Raw genomic sequence first — 18,603 nt, 5'->3', positions numbered from 1 at the left:
TAAACAAGGTAGAGACTGCAAACCTGTGTCCTCGTTCCTTCACCATCTTCCATCTACACCCCGGGAGCCCTGGGGACATATTTCACCTGTGGGAAGTTATACCATCTAGCTGCCATAACATCACTCCAGCGGACCCCTTAAAGCAGCGTCGGTCACCCTGACCGAATACCACAGGTGGCGTCATGAAACCCCAGGTGACCGGTTGCTTCAGTGATGTTGCTTTTCCTTCGGGGAAGGTAATGTCATGCTCAGAGGTAATGGACTTCTCTTCACCAGGTAAGGCTTCTTTCACACTTCCGTCGGTACGGGGCCGTCACAAGGCGTCGGCGCAACATACCGACGGACAGTGGTGATTTTTTGCACAATGTGGGCAGCGGATGCAGTGTGTCAACGCGTCCACTGCCCATTGTGAAGTCCCAGGGAGGAGGGGGTGGAGTTCCGGCTGCGCCTGCACAGTTCAAAATGCAGGACCCGACGTACGAAAAAACGTTCCCTTGAACGTTTTTTCGCTACGACGGTCCACCAAATACCGAGGCATCCAGTGCACGACGTATGGAACGTGTGTCCATACGTCACGATGCGTCGGTAATACAAGTCTATGGAGAAAAAATGCATCCTGCGGGCAACTTTGCAGGATGTGTTTTTTCTCCAAAACGAGGCATTGTGACAGAGGCCAAATGACGCAAGTGTGAAAGTAGCCTAAGGCGCACACATACAACACATTCTGAATCCAGGCCAGGAGGAGGAGCTCAATACCCGGATTCAGGGGACCTTCCCTAGGCTTTATGTATCCTGACCTGGAGGAGGAGCTAGGCAGTTGGTCCTGGGAGACCAAGCAGAGCAGACATCTAGGAGAGACACAGTGCAGAAAGAGAGGACTGTCAGCCACGAGGGAGCTGCAGCCTCTGGAACGAGGAAGACCTGAAGGGTTGGATTTGGAGTAGCCGGAAGGGAAGGAGCACAGGAGGGGAACTGTGGCAGGGCACCCTCAGAGCTGAAGCACAGTAGCCGGGAACCGGGAGCCCGAGGCTTTTGTGTGACTCTAGGACACAGAGCAGAACCAGAGGGCACGACACTACACATTAACTGCCCGCACCACGCCTGAGATGGAGCAGCACCTGAGGAGCCTGGGGCATGATAGAGTCCCTGTAAAAAGGCTCAAGCTGCCCATCATGCAGGTACCTGTCTCTGGACAGGGGGAAAACTGGAGGATTCTGTAGGAAGCTTCAGGCAGCAGGGACCTCACCTTTAATGGCGCTAGTTGGAAAGGCTCACGACCTCTGCTGGAGAAGGGAACCCCCTATTGCCTCTGAGCCGGCCGGGCCACCATCATCCATGCCTGGTACCCTGTACTGTGGCCAGCAACCTACAGTAAACCAGGTAAAGACTTACAACCTGTCTCCTCTATTTATTCACATATCATCTTGGCCACACACCATAGGACCCCTGGGGACCCCGCTTCACCTGTGGGAAGTGTAACATCTGTGATGTCGCAACATCCCCAGGGGACCCCTTTAATGCAGGGTCAGTCCTACTACTGACCGAACTCCACGGGTGGCGTCACAACAAACTTTGAACATTTTCCCCTTTAACATTGAGACCCACGGCCATGGACCGGGTCGCAGCCACCGTGACATCCACCTTGTGACCGGACTTGGTACCGAGTACCCCACTGCTCTGGGGGTAACTTAACTTTGGTGTCATGAACAGGATCCCGTACCCTGGCATCGCCGGGTACTGTGCGCCATAGATTACAATGGACTGTTATACAGTGTGGGATTGAAATATGGCCGCCATTGCTGTACCACGAGGCGGACAGAGAACAGGAAAAGATGTGTTGCTATGGGTGGAGTTCAAGCACTGGCTTGAAAGCTGGATCCACCCCTTCAGAGACTGTAATACGAAACAAAGATGCCGGTCTCCAGGACGGATCTGCCCCCAGAGAGAGCTGGCGGGAAAATGCGTGAGGCACAAAAAGAAGTACGTGGAACAGCGTGGCAGCAGGATGGCTGCCTGCAACCTGGTTGAGACCCTGGTGGACAGCGAAGAAGCGCTGCCAGAACTAGGAGAAACCCTGAAAGATGTCCCCGGTCTGCAGCGGCAAGGAACCTCGGACCTGCAACCTACCCTGGACCCGGAGCTCCTCGCCATAGAGATGGAGGAGCTGGCCCAGCAACTCATGAAGACCCAGATGACAGCGGTGGCTGCCTGGAAAGAATCCCTGGTCCGGAGAAAGAATACCGCCCAGCCGCCCCGCCAGCACTTTCCAGCCGCGTTCCCAGCCCTGGCGGAGCCTGCACCTTCAACCTAGGTGGAGCTGGAAAGCGTCACACTGCTGGAGAAGGAGACACCGCCAACGGGAGATCCGGACCTCGCTACTGCAACCCTGACAGAGTCGGAAAGTAAGACCCTGCCGGAATGTGAGATGACACTGCCGACGGAAAACTTGGACTTCGTGACCACTGCCCCGACGGAGCCAGAAAGTGAGGCCCAGCCGGAAAGCGAGACTCCGAACACAGAGATGACCACGCCGCAGCACCAGGCCCTGCAGCCTGCAGACCAGGAGCGGCAACCTGAATTCCTGACCCCAGCAGAGGAGGCAAAACAAGGCACCGGTGAGACAGGTATGTTAACTGCCCCGGTAGCTGAAGACACCTTAGTGGGACCACTAGCACCCCACCATTAGTGCTTAAACAAATTACAATGGCCATAACCTGGGATTGTATAACTGATGCATGTGACACATTGAGCCAGTGACCCCAGTAACCTCGCCACTAAAGGCTTGCAGGCCCAAAGAGACAGTTCATTGGAGACACCCTCAGACAGATCTTATGGGGTTTCCTATAGAAGCCCAATCTGCAGCTAACAGCGTGAAAGTTATTAAAACAGAGAACTACTGCAAACAGCAGATTTTAAACTGGCAACAGAAGAACAACAACGTAAAGCTAGATGGGAGATTATGGCACACAGGAACCTGCTAGCTAAAGTCCAGTCTCGTACAGCTAGACCTACTAATAGTGGACCTATCAGAACAGGAACAGTTGTCTCTTTCAACTTACACAGAGGTAGGTGATTCATGAGAGAACAAATTGGACAAAGAGAACTATTTGTCAACCGCAGGAATGTGGAGTCACACCTGTTAAGAGGACACCCTGACCGCGATTTGTACCCCGGTGAGAAAGTCACTTATGGAGAAAGGGGATACTACGCCCTTCACGTTAAACAGTGCCATGGACAGCATAATCACACCTATGTAGCCACTGAAAGTGGAACTGGAACGCAGACCCAGGCTACACAAACTCAAAATGCTGAACTCTTTTTAACAGCGTCACCAGTTGTGACCCATGTTAATGAACTTCCCCAGTGAGGAAGCTGTACATGCCAGGACCTGACCTTGAAAAAGCAGAAGTAAAAGACATTCACCTGCGTGAAAGAACCACTGCAAATATGTTGTTCTGATGCTTTTCTTTAGCAGTTGTAAAGGACAGACGTTCCCTGGAAACTGTTTTCTAAATAGTTTGGCAATTGTTTCGGTGCCCCTTTGCTTTAATATTGCCGGGCGCTGGTAGCGTGAGCAGGACTGAATATATATATATATATATATATATATATATATATATATATATATATATATATATATACACATACTGACCAATGATCATGTTATTAAACTGCATTGAATCAAAGAGTGTTGTAGTTCTTTTTAAAAAGTTACAATTTTATTAACATATATGCCAACAAACAAAACATACAATTAAAGTAGTGTCTCAAAACCGCTAAAATACTGTATTAGTAGGTAAGCGTAAGGAATATATAAATCCAGGGAACATTCAATTATAAAAGTTTCCAATTTGTAAAGAAAACCTTAAATACACATTGTTGCTGAACAGGCTTTTAGTATAATAAGCAGCACTGTAACAGTAGCATTAATAGCTGTATCTAGATCACACAATTAGCTGCTCTATGGCAGCCGCATATCTACCAGAAAGAATTAGCTAAATAAACACTGTTACTGAAACACGCTTGTAACACGGTCAATACCGCTATTAACGAGCAACCCTGGTAGCTGAATCTAAATCATGCAATGAGTCACGCTGGGACAGCCGTATTCCTACCCAAGATATCGCTAAGGCCGCTTTCGCATTTGCGGTTGTGTCCGCAGCGTTTCTTCCGCAAATATCCGCATGCATTTTGTGTTCCTATAAATAACATTAGAAACGCATGCGTTTTTGTGTGTTCGCGTTTTCCCGCGTTTGACGACGCATGCGTCGTCTAGTCGTCTGTGTCTGGGCGCGGAAATGCAACATGTAGTAATTTTTAGAGGCGTCAATTTGCCGCCTGGAAACGTATGCGGCTGATTGTGCAAGGTTTGCGCCAAAAAAACGCATTGTAGTCTATGTAAACGCATGCGTTTTTCTGCACATGCGTTTGGTGTCGTTTTTCAACACATGCGTTTCAATTGAGAAAAACATGTCTAGACACTGATAAGCCACCCCCCACATACAAGGTGATAAAGGGAGGGAGTGGACATTTGCAGGTCACTACTCAGCAGACTGCCTTGCAGACGAGACGCCCCACAGCCCCTTGGAGCAGCAAACAAGCCTCAGAACTATGTGAGTATATCCTATCCAATGCCTTTCTTTTCTATAATCTGTGTCTATATGCCCAAATTTCTGCCATTTCTTTCTTTCTGCACACATCAGAATGTCTTTTTCTTCTGATGAGGAAACGCCTGGGCCTGCACAAGGGGAACATGTCAGCAGAGTATTCACCTCCTCAGATTGGTAAGTATTCACTGTCACATCTACACATATGACAATGTATATTTTCCTTTTTTCAGACCACTTCTTCTACAGCGGAAGAGACTGGGCAGGAGACTGGGCAGGAGCAGCGGAGTCACGGTCGGGTGGCACGGCGGCAGCGTGTAAGTATAGCTGGCTGAATGTGTATTGTATCCTCACTTTATAATTCTTGAATCTTCATTTCTTTCTACTTCTCTCTTTCTTTCCCTTTTGCTTCAGCACCAGTGTTTTTTTTTATTTCAATATTCATGCCATTCCTCTGATTCTATTTTCTGTCTTCCGTATGTGAATGCCTCCAATATTAATGTCCTTTTTGTTTTTAGGTTCCAGAACGGGATGAGGACCTCAGAGAATGAGCACCTCATCTCCCTGGTCAATGAGCGAGTCCCATTGTGGGACACCCGGGATCCACTGCACGCCAACAACGTGACGAACCGGCGGCTTTGGAATGAGGTGGCCACAGCGTTGTGGGATGGCTGGGCCAATGCCCCAGCTCGGGTCCGTTCTGCATTTGGTAAGTATCGCAATGCAGTGTGATGTAGTCAATACCTTGGCCATGCTCACACAACTGTGTATGATGAGAGAAAGTCATTACTTTTTCTCAGCACACACAGTTGTGTGACCACGGTCAAAAGACCATTGTCCTAACTATTATGTTTTGTTTTGTCAACAGTGTCAAAAGTCCAAACACGTTGGCGATCGATGAAGGACCGCTTCAACAAGGACCTGCGTCAAGAGAGCTGGCTTCCAAGTGGTTCTGGAGCAAGGATACGAAAATACAAGTACCACCGCATCCTTGCGTTTTTGAGACCGGTCCTTGCCCGGAGAACGTAAGTATATTGGTTAAAAAAAAAAATTAAAAAAAGTTTTGTCATTAATGCTAGCATTTTTTTGGTCAATATTTTGAATCAGTATTTGGAAACCAAAACCATGAGTGATTGATACATGCAGAAGTGGGGCACGTGTTCTTTGAATACTTTTCCTCACATAGTTCCACTCCAGGTTTTGGCTTACCAATAGTGATGTGAAATACTGAGCAAATACTGACAGTGTGACGGCAGCCTACACAACAGATCTATAGTCATCAAGTCAGGTGTCAGAAGTAATGAATTCAGGATGCACAAACAAATGGCTCCTCAATTCATTTTTCCTGGCACTTGTCCTGGTGAGTATAGATATGGCTTGTAAATACATAAGGCTTGTATCGCCTCCATCGTCTCTTCATATTTTACATCAGTTTTTAGAATCCAAAACCAGGTGTGGTTGATGCATGCAGAAGTAGAGCATGTGGTTTTATTATACTTTTCTTCCTACTGTTGTACTCCTGATTTTGGCTTTCAAAGTCTGATGTAAAACTCTGTCCAAATAGTGCTAGTGTGGGCTCTGCTTTAATCTCAATGTATATAACACAGGAGTTATAGCTTTGTAACTGTTTGGTATTAATTTTTTTTTTTTATATTTTTTCACAGCACTTGGAGCTCCACTGTTGGCCCAGGTTCTGGAGCGGTCCTTCATCAGTCAGCCACGGACCCGTCCCAGCCATCCTCCAGCGCTGCAGCAAGTGGGCCTGCCACACAACCTGGAGACCAGGAAGCTGGTCCATCAGGTGTTCCCCTTCCCCAGTCCTCTGCCTCTAGCCAATTTTTTATGGGCTCCTCCCGGCAGTGGCAGAGGGCCGTGGACAGGTCACTCATGCCCGAGTTTTTGCACTTGAGCTTGGTCTTCCACGAGGGACTCAAGGCGATGGGTGACCGACTGGATACTGCCATTAGTCATATGAGCACACATATCCAGGAGGTTACCACAGCCCTTGCCCAAGTGAAAGCCGACCTCCAGAGGCCAGCACATCATTTTTTTAATCAGATAGAACAGGGCATGTCGGAACACCTTAGTCCCGATCTCCAGATTACTGTTATGCAGGCCTGCAGTGCTGCTTACATGCAGGCGAGTCAGTATTTTCAGCAGACAGTGGGGGCATTTCCACCAGTGCCCACACTGTCACGCTTTACCTCTATGCCGACATCTGCTGCATACCACTGCACGGCCACCTCCATTCCAAACACTGCCGGACCATATTATAGCACCACCACCATGCCCAGTGCAGTGGGTCAGCCCACCGCCACCACCATGACAACTGCTGCTCCTGCTTGGGCCTCCTCCACTGCCACCACCATGCTGCAGCCGCAGGACCCTGGCCTGTTGTTCCCCGCCACCACCACAAGAATGCCGCTGCCGGACCCAGGCCTGTTCCCCGCCACCACCACAAGAATGCCGCTGCCGGACCCAGGCCTGTTACCCGCCCACACCACAAGAATGCCGCTGCCGGACCCAGGCCTGTTACCCGCCCACACCACAAGAATGCCGCTGCAGGACCCAGGCCTGTTACCCGCCCACACCACAAGAATGTTGCTGCCGGACCCAGGCATGTTATCCGCCACCACCACAAGAATGTCGATGCCGGACCCAGGCTTGTTACCCACAACCACCACAGAAATGCCAATGCCGGACCCTGCCCTGGCGTTACCCGCCACCACTAGAAGGCAACAACAACGGCAGATGGACCGTGACATGTCGGCGACCACATCAAGGCCAATACCCAGTAGCCCAACGCGGCTCCCCGGACGGCAGCGCCAATCAAAAAAAGTGAAAGGCAATAAAAAAAAGACAATAGCTATCCCTCCCCCCTCACCTCCCAATGTGTCTGTAATATCTGCTTTGTCTCAACCTTCAAGTGTGTCTCTGCCCTCTCATGTGTCTAGCCCAATCCCCGAATTTCCCGACCCCAGTAGTTTTATTGCACCTACTCCAGCCACCCCTACGTCGTCAATAGTTAGCCAGCCCTCACTGCTCCACACCCCCCAATTACGGCAATCAACCCCAAGCAGGCGCAGTTAATTTGTTTTTTTGGTTTTATGTTGTTAAAATAAATATTCTTTTTTTGTTTCCCCAATAAGGTTTGGATAACTGTGTATTTCGTCGCCGGCAACACACACCGTGCGCCAAATTCAAAAATGCGCCGAACATTTATTTTTGGGCTACCTCCTAGCTCCAGCAGTTAGTTAGTACAACACAGAAGGCTTGTGTGTGTTTGGTATAGAGAAAAGAGGTTGCCCAAAATAAAAAACACTTTTATTTTCACTCTGTGACTTTTTGTCGCAGACTGAAGACAAAATGGTGGCAATACACAGCTGAATACACAGCTGTAACTATATTCATCTGGTCGTGTCTTCACAAAATCGTTAGTTATGACACCAGACCTGCAGAGTAGATAAATGCCTTGTATTACCTCCATTTTATCTTCTTTGTACATTAAATCTATTTAACACAAAGTGAAGGTACGATGGAGGTGATACAAGGCATATCTATACCCAACCGGACTTGTGTCAGAAATAATAAATTCATGAGCTGTTTATTTGTGCATCATGAATTCATTATTTCTGACACCTGACTTGATGACTATTGATCTGTTGTGTGAAGCTTCCATCACATTGACATTATTGGCTCAGTATTTAACATCACTATTGGTAAGCCAAAACCTGGAGTGGTTCAATGTGAGTAAAAATCAAATAAAAATATAAACACCACCTCTGGATTTAACAACCACTCCTGGTCTCGGCTTATATACTGATGTTAAGTAATGAACAAATACTGAGAATGTGATGGCACCAAACAGCCATCGTCTACACAGTCTGCCTCAATTACCAACTGGTGAACTGAGTCATAACGCAATGACGTCAACTGCCCAAGAACCGTTAGTGGTGTGTAAGAAAATACATGGGAGACATGGTGTAGATACTTAAACAGAATTTTTTTAATAAAACAAACAACATTATCAACATTTTGAAAATAACTGTAAAACACCCAAAGCCAACAGGACATTTCACACCATATTGTCCTGCCATTCCACACGTCCGAGGTCTGAATCAAAAAAATTGGTCCCGCATGTGGCCTACTTCAACTGTTGACCGCAGCGGGTGATGACGGTAATCAGGCAAAGGGTTTCCAACAGGTTCATCAAGTTCTATGGTGGGTCGCTCCTTAGCCAGAATGAAATTGTGGAGAACCACACAGGCTTTTACCACCTCATTCACTGTCTCCATTTTTAGATTTATGGCAGTTGCTAGAATGCGCCATTTGGACACCATAATCCCAAAGGCACACTCTACTGTTCTGCGGCCCTGGTTAGTCTGTAGTTATAGATCCGTTTTGTGTGGTTCAAGTCCCGACTTGAATAGGGCTTCAGGAGATTTTCACTCATCTGAAAGGCCTCATCCCCAACTATTACAAATGGCAGCGGTGGGTCTTGAGTGTTGGGGAGAGGTCGTGGCTGTGGAAAATTAAAATTTTTGCCATAAACACGTCGGCCCATATCCGAGTTTTTAAAGGTCTGTGAATCGTTGCCACGGCCAAAAGCACCAATGTCCACGGCAATGAAGCGACAGTCCGCATCGGCTATTGCCATGAGAACAACAGAAAAATATTTCTTGTAGTTGAAGAACTGTGATCCCATTCTGGCTGGTTTGATAATCCGGATGTGCTTCCCATCCACCTCTCCCAAACAGTTGGGGAAATCACAAACAGTCCAAAATTTATCCGCAATTTCCATCCACATGTCCTCCGTGGGTATGGGTATAAATTCTTCACAGAGAATGGTCCATAAAGCCCGGCAGGTGTCAAAAACAATTCCGGACAGGGTGGAAATTCCAAGGCGGTACTGGAAATGAAGGGATGACAAGCTCTCTCCAGTTGCAAGAAATCTGTAGAAAGAAAAAATAATTTACAAAAATACATGTCAGACCAGCAAAAATTATGACTAGCATTTGTTTAGAATTATTACGTACCTTAAGGTAACCAGGAGATGTTCCTCTGGTGGAATCGCTCTACGGAGCTGTGTGTCCTGTCTCTGGATGGCTCCTTGGACGCGAGCAAGCAAATCCCGGAAAGAGTCTTGCGACATCCTGGTATATTCCGGGAATTTGTCCGGGTTGTCATTGAGCTCGACAAACAGGGTGTGATATGCACCACGGCTCTCCCGCAGTTCTATAATGAGGTGTTGCCAAAAACGCCTACGCCTACGCCTTCTCTGTCATTCACGGTTTCGGTGTTGCTCCCAAGCAAACGCACACGCAAGAAAAAGCTTGATGCTTAGATCCAGGTTGAAGTAAAAGCTATCCATGTGAAGATCCATCATGTCACAGGATACAGGAGCAAAATCTGAAGATTTCAGCAGTCCTAGGGTCTATATATAGATATCCCGTAATACACGTCCTCTGTAGTCCCATTGGCTGTTTCTTCTGATCTAGATTTTTCTCCTGTAAATTTTTTCAACATGCGCGAAAAAAACGCAAACGCATGGAAAACGCGTAAAAAAGCATGTAAACGCTGCGTTTTAATGCCGCATGCGTTAATCGCATGCAGGTAGAAAACGCAGCGTTTACACACGTTTTCTTGCGTTTTTCTTGACCTTGCGTTTGCAGATTAAACGCTGCAGATTTAAACGCAAATGTGAAAGTAGCCTAAATTAGCAGGGTTACTGCGCAGGCTTGTAGCAAGATAAATAACGCTATAATAGCAACATCAGTAGCTATATACAAATCACACAGTGACTCACCCACACGCCCCCAAGAGGAAGCTGTCGCGAAACGCGCGTCGGGGTTTGCCTAGGTGTAGCGTGCCATTTGGCCAGATACGGCGAATATCACTTATCCAGGTAATATGTATTCATAAGTTTCCTCTATAGAATTTATCTGCGGCTTAATAGGTATTTTCAGGAATGCGGCAGTCACAAGGTGTCGGATTGCATGATTTCAACACAGCTGTGAGTGCTGCTGTGACAGCGCTGTCTATCATGTTATAAGCTTGTTTGGCTAAACTGCTTATTTAACCCCTTAGTGACAGAGCCAATTTGGTACTTAATGACCGAGCCAATTTTTACAATTCTGACCACTGTCACTTTATGAGGTTATAACTCTGGAACGCTTTAACAGATCCTGCTGATTCTGAGACTGTTTTTTCGTGACATATTGTACTTCATGTTAGTGGTAACATTTATTCAATATTACTGGCGATTATTTATGAAAAAAACGGAAATATGGCGAAAATGTTGAAAATTTTGCAATTTTCAAACTTTGTATTTTTATGCCCTTAAATCATAAAGATATGTCGCAAAAAATAGTTAATAAATAACATTTCCCACATGTCTACTTTACATCAGCACAATTTTGGAAACAAAATTTTTTTTGTTAGGGAGTTATAAGGGTTAAAAGTTGACCAGCAATTTCTCATTTTTACAACACCATTTTTTTTTTAGGGACCACATCACATTTGAAGTCATTTTGAGGGGTCTATATGATAGAAAATACCCAAGTGTGACACCATTCTAAAAACTGCACCCCTCAAAGTGCTCAAAACCACATTCAAGAAGTTTATTAACCCTTTACGTGCTTCACAGGAACTGAAACAATGTGGAAGGCAAAAATGAACATTTAACTTTTTTTTTGCAAACATTTTACTTCAGAACCATTTTTTTTATTTTCTCAAGTGTAAAAACAGAAATTTAACCATAAATGTTGTTGTGCAATTTCTCGTGAATACGCCGATACACCATATGTGGAGGTAAACCACTGTTTGGGCGCACCGCAGAGCTTGGAAGTGAAGGAGCACCGTTTCACTGTTTCAATGCAGAATTGGCTGGAATTGAGATCGGATGACATGTCACGTTTAGAGAGCCCCTGATGTGCCTAAACAGTGGAGACCCCCCACAAGTGACCCCATTTTGGAAACTAGACCCCTTAAGGAACTTATCTAGATGTGTGGTGAGCACTTTAAACCCCCAGGTGCTTCACGGAAGTTTATAGCGTAGAGCCGTGAAAATAAAAAGTCGCATTTTTTCTACAAAAATGATCTTTTTGCCCCCAAATTTTTGTTTTGACAAGGGTAACAGGAGAAATTAGACCACAAATGTTGTTGTGCAATTTCTTCTGAGTACGTCGATACCCCATATTTGGGGGTAAACCACTGTTTGGGCGCACCGCAGAGCTTGGAGGAGAAGGAGTGCCGTTTTACTTTTTCAATGTAGAATTGGCTGGAATTGAGATCAGATGCCATGTCACGTTTGGAGAGCCCTGTTGTGAATTTGCTTTTTGCTCCCTCTAGTGGTTACTAGTTTTTTGACTCTGGTTTTTCTGTCATTCCTTTTATCCGCACCTGGGTCGTTAGTTAGGGGTGTTGCTATATAAGCTCCCTGGACCTTCAGTTCAATGCCTGGCAACGTAGTTATCAGAGCTAGTCTGCTGTGCTCTTGTCTACTGATCCTGGTTCCAGTTATATCAGCTAAGTCTGCCTTTTGCTTTTTGCTATTTGTTTTGGTTTTGCATTTTTGTCCAGCTTGTTCCAAATCTATATCCTGACCTTTGCTGGAAGCTCTAGGGGGCTGGTGTTCTCCCCCCGGACCGTTAGACGGTTCGGGGGTTCTTGAATTTCCAGTGTGGATTTTGATAGGGTTTTTGTTGACCATATAAGTTACCTTTCTTTATTCTGCTATCAGTAAGCGGGCCTCTCTGTGCTAAACCTGGTTCATTTCTGTGTTTGTCATTTCCTCTTACCTCACCGTCATTATTTGTGGGGGGCTTCTATCCAGCTTTGGGGTCCCCTTCTCTGGAGGCAAGAAAGGTCTTTGTTTTCCTCTACTAGGGGTAGCTAGATTCTCCGGCTGGCGCGTGTCATCTAGAATCAACGTAGGAATGATCCCCGGCTACTTCTAGTGTTGGCGTTAGGAGTAGATATATGGTCAAACCAGTTACCACTGCCCTATGAGCTGGATTTTTGTATTCTGCAGACTTCCACGTTCCTCTGAGACCCTCGCCATTGGGGTCATAACAGTTTGCCAGGCCAGTATTAAATGTTTAATGCATTGCAGAAGAGGGATTATAAGAAAGAAGATTCTGAGTTTTTTTTTTTTCTTCTTCCCCTTTACCTCAGAGTGGCTATGCTTGCTGCAGACATGAATGTCCAGACCTTGATTACAAGTGTGGACCAGCAGAGCCATTTCCGAGGTTCATTCCTCGGTGTTGGCAGGTCACCCGGGAATTTTTGGCACCAGAGATCTGGTGGCCAGGTCCTTTTGGTGGCCTTCCTTGTCAAGGGATGTGCGGTCATTTGTGCAGTCCTGTGGGACTTGTGCTCGAGCTAAGCCTTGCTGTTCTCGTGCCAGCGGTTTGCTCTTGCCTTTGCCTGTCCCGAAGAGACCTTGGACACATATCTCCATGGATTTCATTTCTGATCTTCCGCTATCTCAGGGCATGTCCGTTATCTGGGTGATATGTGATCGTTTCTCCAAGATGGTCCATTTGGTTCCTTTGCCTAAGCTGCCTTCATCTTCCGATCTGGTTCCTGTGTTTTTCCAGAACGTGGTTCGTTTGCACGGCATCCCTGAGAATATTGTGTCAGACAGAGGATCCCAGTTCGTTTCCAGGTTCTGGCGATCCTTTTGTAGTAGGATGGGCATTGATTTGTCGTTTTCGTCTGCTTTCCATCCTCAGACTAATGGACAGACGGAGCGAACCAATCAGACTTTGGAGGCTTATTTGAGGTGTTTTGTCTCTGCTGATCAGGACGATTGGGTGACATTCTTGCCGTTGGCTGAGTTTGCCCTTAATAATCGGGCTAGTTCCGCCACCTTGGTTTCGCCTTTTTTCTGCAACTCTGGTTTCCATCCTCGCTTTTCTTCGGGTCATGTGGAGCCTTCTGACTGTCCTGGGGTGGATTCTGTGGTGGATAGGTTGCAGCAGATCTGGAATCATGTGGTGGACAACTTGAAGTTGTCACAGGAGAAGGCTCAGCGCTTTGCCAACCGCCGCCGCGGTGTGGGTCCCCGACTACGCGTTGGGGATTTGGTGTGGCTTTCTTCCCGCTTTGTTCCTATGAAGGTCTCCTCTCCCAAATTTAAACCTCGTTTTATTGGGCCTTACAAGATATTGGAAATCCTTAATCCTGTATCTTTTCGTCTGGATCTTCCTGTGTCGTTTGCTATTCACAATGTATTTCATAGGTCCTTGTTGCGGCGGTACATTGTGCCTGTAGTTCCTTCTGCTGAGCCTCCTGCTCCGGTGTTGGTGGAGGGCGAGTTGGAGTACGTGGTGGAGAAGATCTTGGATTCTCGCCTCTCCAGGCGGAGGCTTCAGTACCTGGTCAAGTGGAAGGGCTATGGTCAGGAGGATAATTCCTGGGTGGTCGCCTCTGATGTTCATGCGGCCGATTTGGTTCGTGCCTTTCATGCCGCTCATCCTGATCGCCCTGGTGGTCGTGGTGAGGGTTCGGTGACCCCTCACTAAGGGGGGGGTACTGCTGTGAATTTGCTTTTTGCTCCCTCTAGTGGTTACTAGTTTTTTGACTCTGGTTTTTCTGTCATTCCTTTTATCCGCACCTGGGTCGTTAGTTAGGGGTGTTGCTATATAAGCTCCCTGGACCTTCAGTTCAATGCCTGGCAACGTAGTTATCAGAGCTAGTCTGCTGTGCTCTTGTCTACTGATCCTGGTTCCAGTTATATCAGCTAAGTCTGCCTTTTGCTTTTTGCTATTTGTTTTGGTTTTGCATTTTTGTCCAGCTTGTTCCAAATCTATATCCTGACCTTTGCTGGAAGCTCTAGGGAGCTGGTGTTCTCCCCCCGGACCGTTAGACGGTTCGGGGGTTCTTGAATTTCCAGTGTGGATTTTGATAGGGTTTTTGTTGACCATATAAGTTACCTTTCTTTATTCTGCTATCAGTAAGCGGGCCTCTCTGTGCTAAACCTGGTTCATTTCTGTGTTTGTCATTTCCTCTTACCTCACCGTCATTATTTGTGGGGGGCTTCTATCCAGCTTTGGGGTCCCCTTCTCTGGAGGCAAGAAAGGTCTTTGTTTTCCTCTACTAGGGGTAGCTAGATTCTCCGGCTGGCACGTGTCATCTAGAATCAACGTAGGAATGATCCCCGGCTACTTCTAGTGTTGGCGTTAGGAGTAGATATATGGTCAAACCAGTTACCACTGCCCTATGAGCTGGATTTTTGTATTCTGCAGACTTCCACGTTCCTCTGAGACCCTCGCCATTGGGGTCATAACAGAGCCCCTGATGTGCCTAAACAGTGGAAACCCCCCACAAGTGATACCATTTTGGAAACTAGACCCCTTAAGGAACTTATCTAGATGTGTGGTGAGCACTTTAAACCCCCAAGTGCTTCACAGAAATTTATAAAGTAGAGCCGTGAAAATAAAAAATCCTTTTTTTCCCCTCAAAAATAATTTTTTAGCCTGCAATTTTTTATTTTCTCAAGGGTAACAGGAGACATTGGACCCCAAAATCTGGTGACCAGTTTGTCCTGAGTACGCTGATACCCCATATGTGGGGGGGGGGCACTGTTTGGGCACCCATCGGGGCTCGGAAGGGAAGGAGCGCCGCTTGGAATGCAGACTTTGATGGGATGGTCTGCGGGTGTCATGTTGCATTTGCAGAGCTCCTGATGTACCTAAACAGTAGAAACCCCCCACAAGTGATCCCATTTTGGAAACTAGACCCCCCAAAGAGCTTATCTAGATGTGTGGTGAGCACTATGAACCCCCAACTGCTTCACAGAAGTTTATAATGTAGAGCCATGAAAATAAAAAAAAATCATATTTTTTCCACAAAAATGATTTTTCACCCCCAAATTTTTACTTTCACAAGGGTAACAGGAAAAATTGGACCCCAAAATTTATTGTGCAATTTATGCTGAGTAGGCTGATACCCCATATGTTGGGGTAAACTACTGTTTGGGCGCATGGCAGAGCTCGGAAGGGAAGGAGCGCCGTTTTGGAAAGCAGACTTTGATAGAATGGTCTGCGGGCGTTATGTTACGTTTGTAGAAACCCCCCACAAGTGACCCCATTTTGGAAACTAGACCCCCCCAAGGAACTTATCTAGATGTGTGGGGAGAACTTTGAATACCCAAGGGCTTCATGGAAGTTTATAATGCAGAGTTGTGAAAATAAAAAACATTATTTTTTCCACAAAAAAGATTTTTTAGCCCCCACGTTTTTATTTTTACAAGAGTAACAGGAGAAATTGGACCCTAAAAGTTGTTGTCCAATTTATCCCGAGTACGCTGATGCCCCATATGTGAGGGTAAACCACTGTTTGGGCGCACAGCAGAGCTCGGAAGGGAGGGAGCACCATTTGCCTTTTTGAGCGCAAAATTGGCTATGGCGTTTAGAGACCCCCTGATGTACCTAAACAGTGGAAACCCCCAAATCTAACTCCAACCCTAACCCGAACACACCCCTAACCCTAATGCCAACCCGATCCATAATCCTAATCACAACCCTAAAGATAATCACAACCCTAACCCCAAAACAACCATAACCCTAATCAGAACCCTAAATCCAACATACCCCCAATCCTAATCTCAACCCTAACCTCAAACCTAACCCTAATCCCAATACACCCCTAATCCCATCCCTAACCTTAACCCTAATCCCAAACCTAACCCTAATCCCAAACGTAACCCTAATGCCAACCCTAATCCAAACCCTAATCCCAACTCTAACCCTAACTTTAGCCACAACCCTAGTACTAACTTTAGCCCCAACCCTAGCCCTAACCCTAAATTTAACCCCAACTCTAACCCTAACTTTAGCCCCAACCCTAGCCCTAACCCTAAATTTAGTCCCAACCCTAACCCTACCTTTAGCCCTAACCCTAAATTTAGCCCCAACCCTAACCCTAAATTTAGCCCCAACCCTAAATTTAGCCCTAACCCTAACCCTAGCCCTAACCCTAGCCCTAACCCTAAATTTAGCCCCAACTCCTCTAGCTGCCGGCCGGCAGATCATGGCGGGCGCACTGCTCATGCGCCCGCCATTTTCTTACAGAAGGAAGAAGCCAGCGGCCAAGAGAGGACACAGGAGGACCCAGGGACACCGGTAAGTATGATAGGGTCCCAGAATCCCCCTATTTCTCTGTCCTCTGATGTGCGATCACATCGCTTTTTTTTTTTGCGGTCGCCGGTAAACAGTCAATTACCGGCGATCGCAAAACAGGGGTCATGTTCTTTTGGGTCTCGGCTACCCCCGGCAGCCGAGACCCAAAGACCTCCCGGGTGCCGGCCGGCGGGTGCACTGCGCATGCGCCTGCCATTTTTTGGCCGGAAGAAGATGGCGGCGCCCATCGGGAGCCACGAGGAGCACCGGGGGAGATAGGTAAGTATCTGGGAGACCCCAGAGAAAATCCTACTCTGGGGGGCACTATTCACTTTTTCCACAGCGCCGTTAATTAACAGCGCTGTGGTTTAAGTACTCTTAGCGGCCGCCATTAAAAGGCGTATTGGCGGTCGTTAAGGGGTTAAGGATATCTATTGTTAAGAACATGGCTGTCATATGGTGACTCAGTATACGATTTAGATACAGTGACTAATTCTGCTATTATAGTGTTACTTACTATGCTCACAAGTTTACTTTGCAAACACTGTTGATCTAGTTATATCTATCGTTAGGAGCGTGCTTGCTTTTGGGTGAGTCACTGTGTGATTTGTATATAGCTACTGATGTTGCTATTATAGCGTTATTTATCTTGCTACAAGCCTGCGCAGTAACCCTGCTAATTTAGCGATATCTTGGGTAGGAATACGGCTGTCCCAGCGTGACTCATTGCATGATTTAGATTCCGCTACCAGTGTTGCTCGTTAATAGCGGTATTGACCGTGTTACAAGCGTGTTTCAGTAACAGTGTTTATTTAGCTAATTCTTTCTGGTAGATATGCGGCTGCCATAGAGCAGCTTATTGTATGATCTAGATACAGCTATTAATGCTACTGTTACAGTGCTGCTTATTATACTAAAAGCCTGTTCAGCAACAATGTGTATTTAAGGTTTTGTTTACAAATTGGAAACTTTTATAATTGAATGTTCCCTGGATTTATATATTCCTTGCGCTTACCTACTAATACAGTATTTTAGCGGTTTTGAGGCACTATTTTAATTGTATGTTTTGTTTGTTGGCATATATGTTAATAAAATTGTAACTTTTTAAAAAGAACTACAACTCTCTTTGATTCAATGCAGTTTAATAACATGATCATTGGTCAGTATGTGTATATATATATTTTGAGTGTTTCACATCCCTAGAGTGGGGAAATGGGGCTGGGTGATATGTTTACATATATATATATATATATATATATATATATATATATATATATATATATATATGCACCTGTTTTGCTTTTCAGGACCGGAGCAAAACTACCTGGCGCAGCAGAGACCAGAATTGGTCAATGCGCCTCGTTCGTTTCAAGTTTGCACTTTAACCTGTGTGCATTTGTAATAAAAAGTTATGCTAATGTTATGATGATGTCTGTGATTCTCCCCCTTTAATTCCGAGCACACAAGGTGTGGCAGATCCCCCTGCTGCAGACCCTCAGCCAAGTGTGACCTCGCAGGTTCCCCCCAGTAAAGCCTGGAGCCTTGGTGCTCCGTCCTTCACCTCTGGTGCCAACCATACTGGACAGGCGTTTAAACGGAGAAACTTGCGTTTCCGGGACAGAGGTGCCAAGAAGGATCTGCTAGACAGGAGGTTTGTGGGCAGGGAGCTCCTATGCCACCAGATGGGGTTTGCGCCAGTCAGCATCTTGGCAGTAATTCATCTTCCAGACAGGCAGGGCTATGATGTCAGCTTTAAGCTCATGACTGACCTGGACAGATTCTGCTCTAACTTCCCCAATTTTAGAGACACTGAGGGCTGGAGTAAGTTCAGCTTTATTCCCATCTCTAAGCCAGACACGGTAACAGTAAAT

The 18,603-nt window shown here is 46.4% G+C and overlaps 1 protein-coding gene across 3 annotated transcripts in view; it reads right to left on the bottom strand.

Moving 5' to 3' along the window:
* LOC143773237 (beta-1,3-galactosyltransferase 5-like) overlaps positions 1-18,603 on the bottom strand; it is a 58,395-nt gene that overhangs the window by 9,492 nt on the left and 30,300 nt on the right. Inside the window, exon 1 of one of the 3 annotated variants that reach the window (XM_077260729.1) lies at positions 10,414-10,550. The exons of the other annotated variants lie outside the window; for them this stretch is intronic. The gene's annotated coding sequence lies outside the window, so the exon portion shown is untranslated. Of the gene's footprint in view, positions 1-10,413; positions 10,551-18,603 lie in introns of those variants that run through there. 3 annotated transcript variants of the gene reach the window in all.

The sequence above is a fragment of the Ranitomeya variabilis genome, chromosome 5, assembly GCF_051348905.1.
Source record: "Ranitomeya variabilis isolate aRanVar5 chromosome 5, aRanVar5.hap1, whole genome shotgun sequence".
NCBI lineage: Eukaryota > Metazoa > Chordata > Amphibia > Anura > Dendrobatidae > Ranitomeya > Ranitomeya variabilis.
This window is presented reverse-complemented; position numbering and strand designations above follow the sequence as displayed.